Source organism: Urocitellus parryii, chromosome 4 (genome assembly GCF_045843805.1).
Source record: "Urocitellus parryii isolate mUroPar1 chromosome 4, mUroPar1.hap1, whole genome shotgun sequence".
NCBI classification, from domain to species: Eukaryota; Metazoa; Chordata; class Mammalia; order Rodentia; family Sciuridae; genus Urocitellus; species Urocitellus parryii.
In genome coordinates this window covers 71,933,572-71,950,876 of record NC_135534.1, presented here as the reverse complement: position 1 = coordinate 71,950,876, position 17,305 = coordinate 71,933,572, and positions in this window count along the sequence as shown.

The following is a 17,305-nucleotide window of genomic DNA, read 5'->3' as shown; positions in this document are numbered from 1 at the left end:
TCTTTGAGACAGATCTAGGTTTCTGGTGTCTGACTACATGTTCTGTATATATGTATTTTTATGGGCTTATATACATACACAAACACATGTATATGTATATGTTCTTTGAGACAGATCTAGGTTTCTGGTGTCTGACTACATATATCGAAGAACTCAGGGTCTTTAGGAATATCATGGAGTAGATATTTTCTGAATTGTTTATTGGGTATTTTGAGATATATAAGTCATGTGGGGCTACCTCCAGAAGTGCAGACAACTCAGTGGGGACAGAAGGAAGTTTATGAGTGAGCTCTCCTTTATATCCCATTCACTACCCTGTCTCCATTGAATCCTCAAATTACTTACTAGTTTTACATAAAATAAGTTTGCATAAAGAGGTAAGTATAACATAGGGAATTGAAATTTGAGGAGATGGTCCTTTTGGGGAAAAAAATAGAACAAGCATCTAGCTGGCTATTAATTACTGACTCTACACTCCAATTAAAGGAGTCAGGAATTACTGAAGTTAATAACTGTAATAAGGTCCCAACATTTTGGAGACTGTCACTACCCTATGTCTGTGTATTTGTAGCATGTCACTTTCTAATTGTTTCTAGTGGTAAAAATGGTAAAAGAGGCTGAGGGTGAATGGTAATTAAGCAACAATTTCAGAGATCCTACATTAGAAAAACTTGTATGAATCAAGATTGTGGGTCTATATAGGTGCATTTCTTTTTCCATTCAATAATTATTTTTGAATATATTATTTTTTGGCACTATTCTATTTGCAATGAAAAAAATCTCTAAACCATCATGAATTTTGCATTTTAATTTATGACATTGGTAACACATTTTTATTCACAGATAAAATGCAACAGTAGTTTATAAAATAGCCTCATTGAAGGGTGTGGGAGCATTTTTAAAAAGTAATGTTGTAAATGACTGAAAGTTGTAAGACTAAAGATAAAAGGAAATGGAAAAAAAAAACATTGAACTCCAGTTGGTTTATTGTTTTCTCACAGGGGTCTAGTTCAAAATTCTGAAACTGCTCAATATAAATATTGTGAGTGAGCAAATATGTAAATGGACAATGGATGGTGAGAGCCAGATTTATTGCTGTTGGAATGATAGTTTCTGGATAAGAAAGTGTGAAGACTAGGAAGATCAAGGTGACTGAGGATTAGAACTGGATATATCACTACGAACGGGTATTTAACTGTAGTTATAAATAGATATCTACATAATTCTGAATATATGTATTTTTATGGGCTTATATACAAACAGGAACACATATATATCTTATTGCTATCTACTGAGGTACTAGCACATAATAACAATAAGCAAACCCAGTGCTTTGATTCTAATACCAATTAACAAAAAAAGAAAGAAAGAAAGAGAGAGAGAGAAAAGAAAATCTGGGTATTAAAGAATCTTCCACACAACTAGCAGGAGCTTCACGAAAGAAGGTTCAGTTCATAAGAAATTGCTAGTGAGTTTTAAATTAAAGAGACAGACTCTCATTACCTTTAACACAGCCCCAAGATGGCTTCTCCTAGCTCCCACCTCCAGCCACCTAATGCGGTGGTGAGGTTTACAGAAGAGACTAGCAAGAGGGAGACCACGCCAGGAAGTGAGCTTTTATTGGGGAACAAAAAATTCCAGGGAAAATCCCATCCAGTGAAGGTTAAGGGGGGCAGCATCCCAAGGTCAGGGGTGGTGATTGGGTCTTCAGGTCGGTGGCCAGGCACGCCTCTGCATGGACAAGCCCTCGGACCTGGGAAAAGGTGGGGAAGGCTTTCAACACCACTCTGTTTAAGCGCCTCTCACCCAACCAGGGAGGTAACACAAATCACATATGAGGATGGCCTCCCACAAAAGAAAATTAGGTATTAATAAATATCTAATTTTGGTCCTGAAAATATCAATATACTAAATGATATTTTAGCATTGCAAAGTTCCAGAAAGTAGGAAAAATTCTTTAAAAATTCCATAATGGCGGAGACAAAGGTATGGAGGAGACAAATGAAAGAGTTCTCAATGGCCAAAATTGAAGCAATTTTTGCAGTAAGGTAAGTAGCAGTTTTGTACTACGAGCAAAAAAAGAAAAATCAAACTAATATAAATAAAGTAAGATATGAACCAATGGGGCCAAAAAGACAAGTCTCCAAACCAAGTAATTTATGTAGATACTCCACCTTCAAGAAGTGAAGCTTAAGTCCCCAGTGGTTACCTGTGGGATATGCTTAACAACAGTTTTTCAAGTAGTACAGTAAAGGGAGAGAAAAAGTAGCTTTTCAAATGCATACATCTGTCATCCTATAGGCAGGAAATCGAGATTAATATCATCTTGGAAAGTTACTTTGATATTATATACTTTTAATAGGATGTGTTAAGAATAGTACTTCATCTCAGTGGTCTTCCTCCTCAAAATTCACAACCTCAGTTACATTATAAGGAAAAACAAACAAACAAAAAAACAGAACACCAGAAAACCCTAAAGGGAAAGGTAATCTGAAAACAAGGTCATTCCATAAAAGATCTAAAATGTGCTTTTCAAATTTTTAAAGTATACCTTTAGAAGCAAAGAAAGTCTAAAAAACCAAAGTATTCAACATAGTATGCTAACTGGGTCCTGGAACAGAAAAAAGGTCATTAGAGAAAAAAATAATGAAGTCCAAATAAATTATGGAGTTTAGCACAGATCTTTTTACCAATGTTGGGTCACTACTTGTGACAAACACACCATAATAACATAACATATTAATGGATGACGGGGTGTGCAGGAACACTGCATTGTCTTCACAATTTTTCTGAAATCTAATACTGTGCCGCAGTCCGGCTGCAGCAAAATAACCGGGGGGTGACGAATAACTTCTGTAGATTGATGCAGCAGGAATGGGAGCCATTTATTGTAGGGCAACAGAGCTATTTATACATTTTGCACAGCTTATCTTAATTAGCATAAACTAGATACATCAGTCAACCAATAAGGAATCTCCACACTTAATGGCTCACTTTTGTTACTTCTCAAACCACTCCCTCTGACATTTTGCCAGGCACCATCCAGACTTGTTTACGAACTCTAACATTTCTCTGGCAAAATACCAGGTGTTATTTTTGACTTATTTACAGACCTTAACAATACTGTTCTAATGTGTGTGCATATTATATATATTTACATGTAATATTGCACATATTTTAAAAAGGGGGACTTTTCTATTTTTAGTTTTTATTTATTTAATTATTTTTATTTGTTCTTTTCAGATATATGTGAAATTAGAGTGTATTTAGACATATGATACATACATGGATTATAACTTATTCTAATTAGGATCCCATTCTTTTGGCTGTACATGATGTAGAGTTTCACTGGTCATGTATTCATATATGAACATAGGAAAGTTATGTCCAATTTCATTCTACTATATTTCTTATACTCATTCCCCTCACTTTTCTTTATTCTCCTTTGTCTAATTCAATGAACTTCTTTTGTTCCCTCTGCTCCCACATTTATTGTCTGTTAGCATCCACATATCAGAGAGAACATTCAGCTTTTGTTTTTTTTTGGGGGGGGATTGACTTATTTCACTTAGCATGATAGTCTCCAGATCCATTCACTTATCAGTGAATGCCATCATTTCATTCTTCTTTGAGGCTGATAATATTCCATTGTATATATATACCACATTTTCTTTATCCATTCTTCTGTTGAAGGGCATCTATTCATAGCTTAGCTATAGTGAATTGAGCTGCTGTAAACATTGATATGGTTGTGTCACTATAGTATGCTGATTTTAAATCCTTTGGGTATATACCAAAGAGAGGGATAACTGGATACAATGGTGGTTCCATTCCAAGTTTTCTGAGGACTCCGCATACTGCTTTTCATAGTGTTTGCGGTCACATCAACAATATATGGAGTGTACGTTTAAAAAAAATGTGGATTTTGATAGGTGGTTTGTAGAGAGTTAATGGATCAACACCAGTGAGTAGTGGACAAAGACTCTATTCAGGATCAGATTTGTTAGCAGCATCACCAATCCTATATTCCAAACTTGTGAAAAGCCTTTGTTCAGAGTCAAGTGAAAGTAAAATATCTTGTTAAAGGAAAATATTTGCTATGATTAAGGAACTGAGAGAAGACCAAGCTGCTTGGCCAGGAGAAGAAGAGACTTGGAAAGAAAAGTGATGTTGGAAATTCATCAAAGATCACATGATAAAATGTTGAAGGCCATGGTGTTCACATTTTATTAACAGGGGAATAAGAAGTCATTGTGGGATTTTAATCACAAGAGTGAAAAATTGCTTGTTTTTATTCTGCAATTGTGTAGTTAATGAAATAAAGGAAGCCAATGGTAGAGATTTGGTTGCATTTGGTTGACAGTTGTTATATAATCTAGGCAAAAATGTATGATAGCCTGATTTAGAGCAGTCATGGGTGGCAAAGATTCAAAGTAAATTTTCGTGATGCAAAAAGCAAGACATAATAATATAATAATAGATACATTTATTATAATTATAATTATTATTTCTCATTTTTCATACAAATACAAATGAAACTTTTAGATTTGAAATGCATTTCTGAGTCTTGTGTATTTCCTCATTGTTATTACTGTTTTTAAGAGATGATGTCTAACTATGTTGCCCAGGCTAGCCTCAGGGATACAGAAGCAGCAGAGATGGGTGCCTCTTTTTCCACTATTGTTTAAATGGTAGAGTCAAAGTTCTTCTTCCATTGAGCTCGCAGGTGCACACCTGTAATCCCAGTGACTCAGGAGGCTGAGACAGGAGGATTGTAAGTTCAAAGCCAGCCTCAGCAAAAGTGAGGCACTAAGCAATTCAGTGAGACTCTGTCTCTAAATAAAATAGGTTTGTGGATGTGGCTCAGTGGTTGAGTGCCCCTGAGTTCAATCCCTGGTATACTTCCCCTGCCAATAAAGATTTTCTTCCTAGTTTTTTTAGTCCAGTCCCTTGAACTGCATACTAAGACTGGCAGAGAAGGACAATAGAAATATCTCATGTACGTACCAGTTCTACATCCAGTTTATACCTGGACCTACCTTCAGAAAATAACACTTCTATTTTGGTTAAGCTATCATTAAGTATTTAGTCAAACCCAAATTCCTTTTTAAAAAATCTTTAAAACTTTTTTATTGTTTCTTTTTAATGATATATATGCCAATAGAATTCATTTTGATATAACTGTACAAGCATGGACTATATCTTATTCTAATCAAGACACCTTTCTTATGGATGGATGTACATGATGGTGGGATTCACTATGCTGTACTTCAGATTTACTCCATTGACTTTCTTTTTCCTCTCCCCTTTCCCTTCATTTCCCTTTGTCTAAGCTACTGAATATCTGTTATCCCCTCTCCCCACTTATTGTGGATTAGTTTCCATATATCATAGAAAACATTTGACCTCTAGAAATTAATATCTCACTGGACACTGCAGCACATGCTTGTAAACCCATACACACACATATATACATACATACACATATGTGTATGTATGTATATATGTACATGCATGTATTATGGGGAATGAGATCACAAGTGAATGAAAATTTTATTTATGGGAATTAGGAAAATGTGTCCAATAAACATTCATCAAAACCCTTTTATACAGGAGACACTATTCTTGGAAATAAAAATACAGCAATTAAACACTTTTACCAGTCACGGAAACAGTGTTGCCCATCGAATCTTACTTTATTTTTGCCTTCATGAGAAAAAGCTGTTTTAAAACAAATTGTTTCCTCATTGGCTATAATAATATCATATTTCCCATAGCCCTTCATATTTATCTTTATTATTTTTATATATCTGTATTTACGTACTTGGAAGTAAAACTTTTGAGCTCTGTATATTTGAATTCTTAAAGACTACTTCCTATTGAAGAGTTTTATCAAATTCTCCAACTCCCACACATCTGTGCCTCATCTACCTCTAAAATTCACCTTCATTCCAAGAGTGCTACACTGATATCAGCCTCGATTTGGAGTCCTGTTTCTGCACCTGTAAACTTTTCAGGATCAGGATGCTTTATTAAGCACTTCAAATATGCTATGTTGTTGATTCTTCATACCTACCTTATGAAGGAGGTATTATAATTAATTTGATTTTACAGATTAGGTAACTAAGAGGTGTTAAAGTATTTAACCAAAGTCACATTTCTTGTAGATAGCATGCCTTAAAATCTACTCTATATTATATCTTAACTTCCTATGACAGAGTAAACATCATTTCTTCCAGTTTAGCTAAAAGCCATAATGTTGATGCAGAATTAGAGGGATTTGAGTGAGATAAAGGATGCTATTTCACCTTGCATAGTTTTTTATATGTTTGTTTGTTCACCTTGGGTTTCTGCAATCCTCTCTCGAAGAACAGAAGGAGGAACAGCTTTGGTCACATAATATAGAGGGTCACCTTCCATTTTTTTTTGTGTGTTGTTGTTGTTGGTAGCTGTGTGACCCAGCAAAGTTACAGGTGGCTTACTACTGGCTTAATGATTGATAGTAATTCTTATTGGAAAGGGATTTGTGAAGATTAAGGGAGAGGTATGTAAAGAATATAATGCCATATCTGCTGCACAGTAGGAACTTTGCGTATTGTGACTGTTAGCATATCATCAGATATATTTCTCTCAAAATGGGTTCCTGAAGTTTAAAATTTGAAATAATTTTAGAGAGAGATGGATGTCACTTTAGAGGTGCAACCTAAAGACTGTTCACAAAATAATCTTTATGCTACCTATGGATTCTCATTGAGATGCAAATTTCATAATTTACAACGAGATTCTCTAGCTCTCAGCCCAGTTTTTCACATGAGAGAATCTGTGAGTTTTTTTGTTTTTTAAACTGGGATTTTTGTTCTAACTGGCTTACAATATTGACCAGGCTGTTTACTCCTATAAATCCCCGGTTTCCATGTCTGCAAAATGATGAATATGATAATATCTGCATAAAAGTACTCATATGAGAATTAACTAGGGCTGGGGATGTGGCTCAAGAGGTAGCGCGCTCGCCTGGCATGCGTGTGGCCCAGGTTTGATCCTCAGCACCACATACCAACAAAGATGTTGTGTCTGCCAAGAACTAGAAAATAAATATTAAAAACTCTCTCTCTCTCTCTCTCTCTCTCTCTCTCTCTCTCTCTCTCCTCTCTCACTCTCTCTTTTTTAAAAAAAGAGAATTAACTATAAGTGTTTGGCATACACTAATTTTTTTTAATTCCAAGAGCATTTTACTGCCTGGATGGGTATTAAAAAAATCACAAGAAACAATCATTTCATCCTAACAGACAAAACAAGCTGGGTAGTCTATAATTTTTTTGTATGTCTTCCCCCACTCATAGAACAGAAATAAATGTGCATGAACTAATGAATTTAACTTTGGGAAGAGAAAAAGTATTCATAACAGATATTAAGTCCATGGAAGCTCTTATCTATGAATAAAGTGAAAGGAGGAGCAAGAACCTGTCTTGGAGGGTCAAGGGAATCTAACTTTGCATTTTCACAGCTGAGTGTGGACAGTCACGTCAGGTAAGCATTCAAACAACCACAGATACAGACTAAATTATCCTTCAAGATCTTTTTCACCTATTCTTACCAACTACTGGGGATGAGGATAAAGTCCCAAAAACATCAGTGAAGAGAAAAAGAGATGATTCACTTGGTATTGGAGCTAAAATATTCGGGGAAGCAGTAAGACATTTGAGAATAAATCTCTAGAAACTTAAATTACTCAGCTCAGATTAATTGTGTAAGAGGAAAGAGAGCTGTTAACCAAACCCTGGTCCCACTGGATACTTCAGGCTATGATTTTCCCATGACTTAGGGGTAGAGGAAAGACCAGATAGATATTCCTCCAAAGTAATTACAGTTTTCTCAAAAAGTGGGGAAGAAGCAGCAAAAGAAAGAAGATAAAATTGGGGATAAGGCTGGAGAAGGGGAAAGTGGGAAAGAGAGAAAAGGGTCTCTAAGAGATGTCATCTGCTTTGTAAAGTAAGGAGAGCTCTTTCTTGGATTAGAGACTAGGCAACAGGGATCTGAAAGCAATGAATACTTCTAAAGGCTAGCCAATTCTCAGATCCTACACCCTTCCTGAAAGAAAATTTCTGATGCTAGTTTTGAAATGGAATCAAACTAAATCTGCAATAAGCCCCAAATAGCTCAGCCTTAATACAAAAAAAAAAAAAAAATTAGCCCATACTCCAGGAGCCTGACAGAAGTAGATACTTTTCCTTGATGACAGATTCTTTTATACTTAAATCTCTAACAAACACCCAAGGCACAATTGAGATTAATAATACATTAATAAAACAGTAAAATATGACCCACAATCATGAACAGAAACAGGAACAAAAGTACAAAGAGATCATCCAATTTTGCAGTGACTAGATGGAGTTTAAAGCAAACATCTGCACAAATGTCTACTGTAAAAATCCTAGGGGATCTAGCAGAAAAGAAAATGGTAACACATATGATGGTATGTGAGAACTTTAGCACAGACATGGATACTGAATAACCAAAGAGAAAAAAAGGAAATTCTAGAAATAAAATAAGATTACGAATCATGAAGAACTTAATAGGTGGTTAAAAACAGACTGTAAAATGCATATGAAACATCAGTGAAATTGAAGGTATGACAATAAATTGTATGCCACATTAAATACAAAAAGAAAAGTATTTTGAATAAAAAGGGACACATCCAAGTTCTGTACAACACAAAGTGTAAACTTCCAGCTCTAAAACAAGAAGTGAATTAGAATATGAGAAAAAATTGAAAATATTTTAAATCATAAAAATTTGAAGGTCCAAAAAATTCCCCAGATATAAAGCAGTATAATTATGAAAATAAGACATAGTAAGAGCACAGTCATATTGATGAAAATAAAATTAGAAAACAGATGTGAAAGGAATTAAAAAAATGCGAGTGTACAAGTGACTATGATTGTTGGCTTCTCTTTAGGAACAATAAAAGGCAAAAAAAAACCCCGATGAAATTCAATTATTAAAGTTCTGAAGAAAACAAAAGGCTAACAGAGATTAATATCTTTGGAAATCATTCTCCAAAACTTAAGAACACCCCACAACTGCATCTTGATTTTTTGTTTTTTTTTGGCACTGGTGATTGAACCCAGAGTGTTCACACTGAGCCTTATCCCAAAACATTGTCAAGGCTGACTTTGAACTTGCGACCCTCAACCCTCCTGCTTCAGCCTCCTGAGTCCCTGAGATGAAAGGCATGTATCACCAAGACCTTCCCAAATCCTATTTCTATGCAGCTCCTTCCTTTTGTTCTACAAACTCTGAGGACAATTTCTCTGGACTCAGTCCTTTGTCCTTTCCTTAGCTAATGTGGATTCTCCATCTCAATGCTGCCATCTGGAAATTAAGCAGAGGCAAGTGTAGGCTCACCTCGTTTCTGTTTCTCAGGTGTTATAACCTGGTTTAATATAGTTGCTTCTTCAGCTCCACCTTTAAGTTTAACATGTTTTCTGAAACTCACTATCTTTAGCTTAGTCAAAACCTCCTCTCCTTGTGTGGTTGTTTTCTGGGTAACCATGTATGCCCGATCTTACCCCAAAATCAGCATGGTCCATGGCTGTTGTTCAAGATAAGACTTCATGTTAAATATAAATATCAGGTAAATAAATTCTCTTTATATGTATTTAAACTCATTAATGCATAGCCCATTAGGCAAAGCCTAAGAGTAACACAAGAGATCTTAACAGAGACACAGATCCTCTGTTCCCTTCCCTTAGCTCCATCTGCTCAGGGAGCTCTTTACCACATCACTGAACATTAGGTTGGCCACTGCTGGCACCCCTACCCCCTCTGGCAGTGATAAATTTCTTCTTTTGTATGCATTTTAGTTGCACTCTCTAATTGTGTCTCACCTTTAAACACACACCTAAATACAATAGCCCCCTTCACCAATCAGGGATCTCCTGAAGAGAGGCTAGCTTGGTATATGGCCACTCTTGAGAGAAATACTCCAAATCCACATTAAATTAGAAATCACAAGATAAGGGCATCACTCATATTCTTGACTGAAGTCCAGTATCCTAAATTTTCCCTATATAGTTTACTGGTTTTGTTGTTGTTGTTGTTTGTTTGTTTGTTTGTTTTGGGGTTATTTTAGTGGTCCCAAGTGAGAAGGTAGATCTAATCCTATTTACTCTGTATTGCTTGCCAGCAGACATCTGAGCCATTCTATTGTTATGAGACTTATGGATGACAAAACTCATCTATCTGATTTAAATTAGAACAAGGCTGCCTGTGGGAGAGAAGTGACTAAGAGGACACAAGCCATTACTTCACGGTGATGTGAAAGTTCTGCATCTTCTGTGGATAGTGGTTGTGTGGATATATTCTAATTGCCAGAACTCATGGAAATTGACACCAAAGACATGTGCTTTATATTTTTTATAAAGTATACAACAAAATGCATATTATTTCAATGCCTGTATTTGATCTTGCATCATTTCTCTCGAGCCTTCATATTAAGAGTTCATGACAACATTCCAGTCCACAGAGGCATACCTTGTCTCCATTTACCTGACACCCTCCTGAACACCCTATTCCCCAAAGCCAGAAATACTGGTATTTTGGCTCATTTTTATCACAAAAGATAGTCTTGTTCTTCAATTTCTAGCAGAGATGTAAGCTCTTCAAGTAGAGCCTATCTCAGTGTTATAATGTATAGAATGAAACATTTATTTATATTATTTGATAAAGGCTAACTCAGTTTGTCTATGATCTTTACTGAAGCAGGGAGATATATTACTTTTCTTCCCAGTGTTTATTTTAAATATCCTTAGCAGTCACTTTCACAAAGTTGTCCTTTTTGAATGCAGTGTTACCTACTTCCTGGTTTTTATGGGACAGATTTATTACTGTGTCAGTGTTAATGGCTTCTAAGAGTTGTGATTTTTTTGTTCCAGGGATACTTGCTCCTCAATTGGGTTTCATAGCTAGCAGTTAGGAATTCTTAATTTATTTCCATACAAGTTATGGTTTGCAGACTTGTTTTCAATTCATTATTACCTCCCCCACCTTAAAATATCTTACAACCTGTCATTATGATAAACAGGGCCTAGGTATGAGAATCACTTTGGTTTTTCAGAAGAATCCTTGTTTCCTACATGCATTTTAAAAATTGATATAAAATAATGAAAATTATGCACATTGGTTGTATCTTTTATTTCTATATTGATGGGAAGCTGATAAATTAAAATAATTGAATTTGAAAACTAATATTATAAGTTCTCTCATTTGAAGCAATAATACTGATATTATGACCAAAATTTAGAGGTCTAAAGCTAGTGTCTCCAGGAAGGTAGAAAAGCACAGAAACATCAGGCAGGGAATCGTGGTCATGGTTCTCTTGCTGCTCGTTTTAGATTCCAATTGGAGCAAAATATAACCTATAACAGCAGTAAAGAAAATGAGGTAGCAAATTATTCCATTCCCTGTTACTGTAACAAAATACCCAAGGCTAGACAATTTGTAAATAGAAGAAGTTTATTTAACTATTCAGTTTTGGAGGTTTAAAGGCATGGTGCCAGCATCAGTTCAGCTCTAGTGAGGACTTCATACTGGCCGCATCAAGATGGGAGCACATATGAAAGGGGTCACTTGGAAAGGCAGGAAGTCAGAGGGACTGACAGGACAGGGTCAGCCTTGCTCTTATATAATAACCCTCGAGAGACCTACTTGGATTCCCACAGGAATTACTCAATTCCTTCTCATGGTAACAACCACGATGACCTAAATATCACCCACTGGGTCTTGTCAAAGTTTCTACACCATCTCCTAACTTCACCTGAGGATCAAGCAACTACAGCCAAACCATAGCAAGTATTATGTCTATAATTATCCACTAGCATTGGTTGTGAAAAATAAACTTCACCTGTAAAGTCTTTAGACTTTATTCTTTAGTCATTGAGACCTGAGTTGCCTCATATTTAATATGAGATTCATTGCTTTCATGAAGCTCAGGGGCTATACCAAATAGTCATTATGCAATATATTTTACTATATATTATTCCCTATGACCCAGGCACAATGCAAAATGCTAAGGATGCAGTTATAACAAGTAATTTTTCAGAGGTGCCTGCAGAGTCAAATTTAATACAGGCTATAGGCTTCCCTTCCCATGATCAATCTTAGGAGAAATGATAGATGGAAGCAAGGAATCGAGGAAATATTGCCAACAGCAACAGGAGTAGAAGCAAAATAAGCCTGAGAGACCACTGACAAGGCAAAAATCTGTTTGAACCTGTGTGTTTGCAGGATGGTGAGTGATGGCTATAACCTGAAACAATGCAAGAATTTACCGGTTAAAACTGTTGGGTCCCACTTCTTTTCAATTCCTTTCTACTATCTTGGGACCATCATTATCTGTCTCCTTCAAAGTTAAGACTTCAAGTGTACAAAGACAAGACAGGGGCAGTGAAAAGTTCTGCTGGGATGAATGATTAGGAATATAAGGATGGTGTTGAATTATCCTGAGCATTCATTCTTTTACCTTCATTCCTCCACATACCTAGGTCTGTTGAATTACATGTCTGTGAATCAGCATCTTTGTAGTGCTACTTATAAATTTAATGCCAAAGGTAACAGCATAACCAGAGAGCTGTTTACTAATGTTATGCTATTCTTTTGTTGGACCTGTAGTTCTTCACTACAGGGTCAATCTTTCTCCCTTTCTTTGAACTTATCCAAGCTAAACACAGAACATATTTTGACTTCCCTTACCTAAGTGAAATAGGAGAACATGCTGTGAGCTCACAAACCAAAACAAGAGGTACTATCATAGCGTCAGCTAGCTGAATGGAACAAAATAATAATTGGATGACACATCATTTGATTAAGTACTATTTAAGTAGTAACACAAAGAATTTAAATAAATATAATAAGTACACCTAAAATATGAGATGCTATATTGTCAATACAAAACAAATTATTTTAAGGAATGAGTGAAAAAATAAAGATTAATTACAGATTTTTTTTGTTTAAAGATGATAACATCAATAATGTAGAATGGATAGAGTTAAAATAAAATAGTGAATTGCAGGATTAGATTGAGAAATTCTTCCCCCAATGGCAGATTAGAACTATAAATAAAATTAGAACTAGAGAATAATTAGAATTAGAACTATTACTAGAAAATATTTATATGAGAATATAAAATACAGAATTGTAAGTTTCTAATAGCAGGAAGTGTAGAAAGGAAAATAGTTTTTAAAAACAGGGGGAAAAAAAAGAAATGTTCAAAAGAATAGTAAAGATATATGTCCAGAAACTGAGGAAAGATGAGTGCTTAGTTGAAAATCTTGCAAAATGCCAAAAGGAAGAGTTAAGAAAAAACTCATACTGCAAATATTGAAGTACTATTTAATAGCACCAAAGTGAAAGATAGTATTCAAAACTCTTGTGGAAAGAAAAAAGATAGCATTCCAAAATCTTGTAGAAAGAAAAATTCACTAGCAAAAAACATATCATATTGACATTAGCTTCTCAAAAACAGTGCTAGGTATATAAAAGACAAGGAGGTAATGTGTTTTCTAATCATTTAATGAAAAAATAGTTTGCATATAATTTATGTAAAGTATAACTACCACTCCAATTTTAAGGTAAAATATCATTATTCTCATAAGAAAAATTCCTAATGAGTTCTTGCCATTCAATTGCACACATTAAAAACAATATCGAACACTGTATTGAAATAAGGTCAGAAACAAATCTGGGAGACATTGCAAGAAATAAACACATTGGGGCATTCAAATATATTATAAAAGTTCATTGTCAAGCCAAATTCACTCACATACAGACATGTATGCACACACATATACAAAAAGAGACTGACTCTAATAACTCAGAATTATAATTATATGCAGTATAAAATCTATGACTTTGTTAATATCTTCAAAATGTCTTTATTAATTTTTCTCTTGAAAGGTTATGGAAAAATAATATTCCTACAAGATAGCTCCACCCACCCACCCCTGCCCCGGGAAAAATAGAAAGACATTGTGACTCAGGAGGAGGGAGGGAAATTAGCCAAAAATTAACCTCTCCCAGTAGTACATCTTTTCCCAGTAACAATGGATCCCAAGGGAAAAGGAAAACTTTCAGGCCTTTCTGGGTTCAATCCCAGCATCTCCACCAAAAGCAAACATTCATTCCTTCCTAACCACAATGGGTCCTGAAGGGAAGTGGTGAATACTGAAACACTGGACCCTGGTCTTTTACCCTTTCCCATTGCAGATGATTCGTGGAAGGAGAAAAGCAAATAGTGAATCTCTGGGTAACAATGGGTCCTGGAGAAAGAGGATAAGCAGTAAACACTGAGCTTTGAGCTTTTCCCAGTAATGAGTTTCAAACTTTTTACAATTGCCTCCCTGAGTTAAAATTTTAACCTACATAACCAGATCCCTGATGGTCCTCCGAACAGCACATCTGCAGACTTCAGTGATTAATCCACCCGCTGTTAGCACAAAATGACTGAGCCAGGTGCAAACTTCATGGATCAGCTTTTTTCAGTGATAATATCACACATATGATGGACCCACTTTCCTGGTGGAAAATGAGCCACCTGCCAAAGGCAGAGTCTGTGCTTATATAGGTTACACTGAGAGGTGACATAAGTATTGAAAGAGCATGTCAGTTTGGGCTCTCAGGAAAGAGATTTGTTTTTACTGGGCAATATCTTGACTTGGAGAAGAATGAAGGGTCTGGGGTCAGCATTTAGTATTTATCTCTTTCCCTCCAGGGTCCCATTGCACTGTCACTGGGAATGAATTTATTTTGGGAAGGATCAATGGTTTGTCTTCCTCCCAGAGACTGTCATTCTAGGCTTGATGGATATCTCCTTCCCAGGGATTGTCTTACCACTGCATGATGTTTGCTTCTTTTCTAGGGATTGTCCTGTCATTGGGAAGAATGTATTAGGAAAGGATCAATGTCATCAATGTGCTGCCTTGTTCCTCACTCCCTCTTCCCAGCACTATTTTGGGGTTTGTCAATTTCCGTATCTTACACACTCATTGTAAACTATAAAACCCAGACTGCTTCTGTAACCTGCAGGACATTTCTGTATCCAGAAAATGAGCCCTCTCATGCTTGGTTTATTGACTCCAGTGTGCAATAAAGAAAAGGTTGCTGATCCATTTGAGATCTGCTTCTGTCCTGATTATTTGTATTTTCATTATGGTGCCAAAACCATGTTGCTTATTTTTGCTTACAGCCCTATTGGACATATTGGCAAGTTTTTAATATTTATATTATTTAATAGTCTAAATTTCCTTTTATTTTAAGGTAATTTATAGCATATGTACATATATATTTATGTGCAGTCTAGTCTATAGTACAGATTTATAGAGCCTATAATATATATTCACTATATGTGCTTTACAAAATTTCCTTTAAATATTTATTTGGTCAAATGTCTTAATGATGCTAATCAAATTTAATATGTCTTGTCATGTTTGTTATCTTGGTTTATGTATACACAGGAGAGGGTTACTAAAATCATCTTATGATGATAAGTTTTATATATTTTTATTCTATTTTATTATTTGATTATATGCTTTAGATTACTGCATCATCTCTATGAGTTATGTAATTTATTCTGGATAGTGACCTTATCTTCAAATGAGTTTTTCTTTATATTTGATAAAATATAGACATATCAGTTTATTTTTTATTATTATTTGCTTGATATATTTTTCATCCTTTGACATTTGTATTTGTGTTCTTGTAATTTAAAGATATCCACTTTCTATAACAGAGTGGTTATAATACTCTGAATTTATCTGATTTACAACTGAGAATACCACATTTACAATTATTATGGTAGTGGTATATTTAGATGAACTTTTGTCATATTGCTTTTGTATTTTTAACTGTCCTATTTGCTTTATAATTTTGCTCATGCTTTTATCCTGTTTTAAAATTCCTACTTGATATCTTTTCTCCAAATAAGATGATTTAAACATTCTGTTTCCTCATCTAACCCATCTTTCAAATTTTTATCATGAAAAACATCAAAAATAAATTAGATAGAGTCAATACAACATTAGACACAGAAGAATAAAAGAATAGTGAAAATCGAGACACAGACTCAGAGAAAAGATAGGCTGGAAAAGCAAACAAAGCAAGAGGGATATGTGTGATAATATGAGCGTCTGATATTAGTGAATTCAGAGATATCTGAAACAGAAAAATATTCAAAAAATAATAACTGAAATTTTCTAAAATTGGGGGAATATTATAAGCCCACAAATTAAAAAAAGAATCAATGAACAAACATAAGAAACAAGAAGAAAGCTACACCAAGGAAATTATAATAATATTTATTAAAAACAGTTGATGAAGAGAAAATTTTAAATTCAAATATAAGATCAATACAAAAGGACAAAGGGAAGTAAAAAACTCTTTTATTGGAAGCAATCTAGAAAGAACCAGAAAAATATCTGTAAAGTGCTGGAAATTTCACTAAAGATGTAAGGAAGTCATCCATCCCTAGGTCAGAAATACTGCATAAGAGAATATGAAAAATCAGCTGTGCAAATGCAGTGAATCCACTATATTAGTTGCAAAAAACAAATGGCAATTATATATGGTCTATAATGATGTAAAACACATTCAAAGTAGTTTTTTAATTTTTTAAAAAATGGCCAGTTCCAACATAAGTGAAAATGTGTTATTATTACCAATGGATTGTGCAATTCCAACACCTTTGGTCATGTGAATTGCATCTAATTCTTTAAAATAATGTAACTCCTGTACTTTCCTTTCACTGTCATTACCAGCTCCCATGATCAACACATTTATGAGCTTATCTTCTTTCTTGAAAACAGCCGTAGGATTTAGGTAGGTATTACTTACATTTTGTTATTCATAAACTGAGGTTCAAACCAGTTAGCTGAGGCTGGTAAATGATCCAACCAGGTTTTGAATCCACACCTTCAAAATGAAAAGTGCCTTCTCAGAAACTTCCTCATCACTGACTATCAACATGGTGGCAGATTGGAATGCACACTAGATCTCTTATTTCTTCAGTTCTCATATCTAGATTTCAATCATTCTGCTTCTCTTGAACTGCAGCATTTCACATAATTTCCAAACTGTTGATTCTTTTTATGTTTCCCCTTATCTCTTCCTCTTAGAGGTCGACCTTTGCCAAACTCAGCCTCATCATTACAAACATATCACCTGCTTACACTGCCTCACAGGATCTCACTCTCCATCAGTGTTCGCTCAGAGGGTCACTCTGCTTTTGGACTTCCTCTAGACCTGTGCCTTAAGT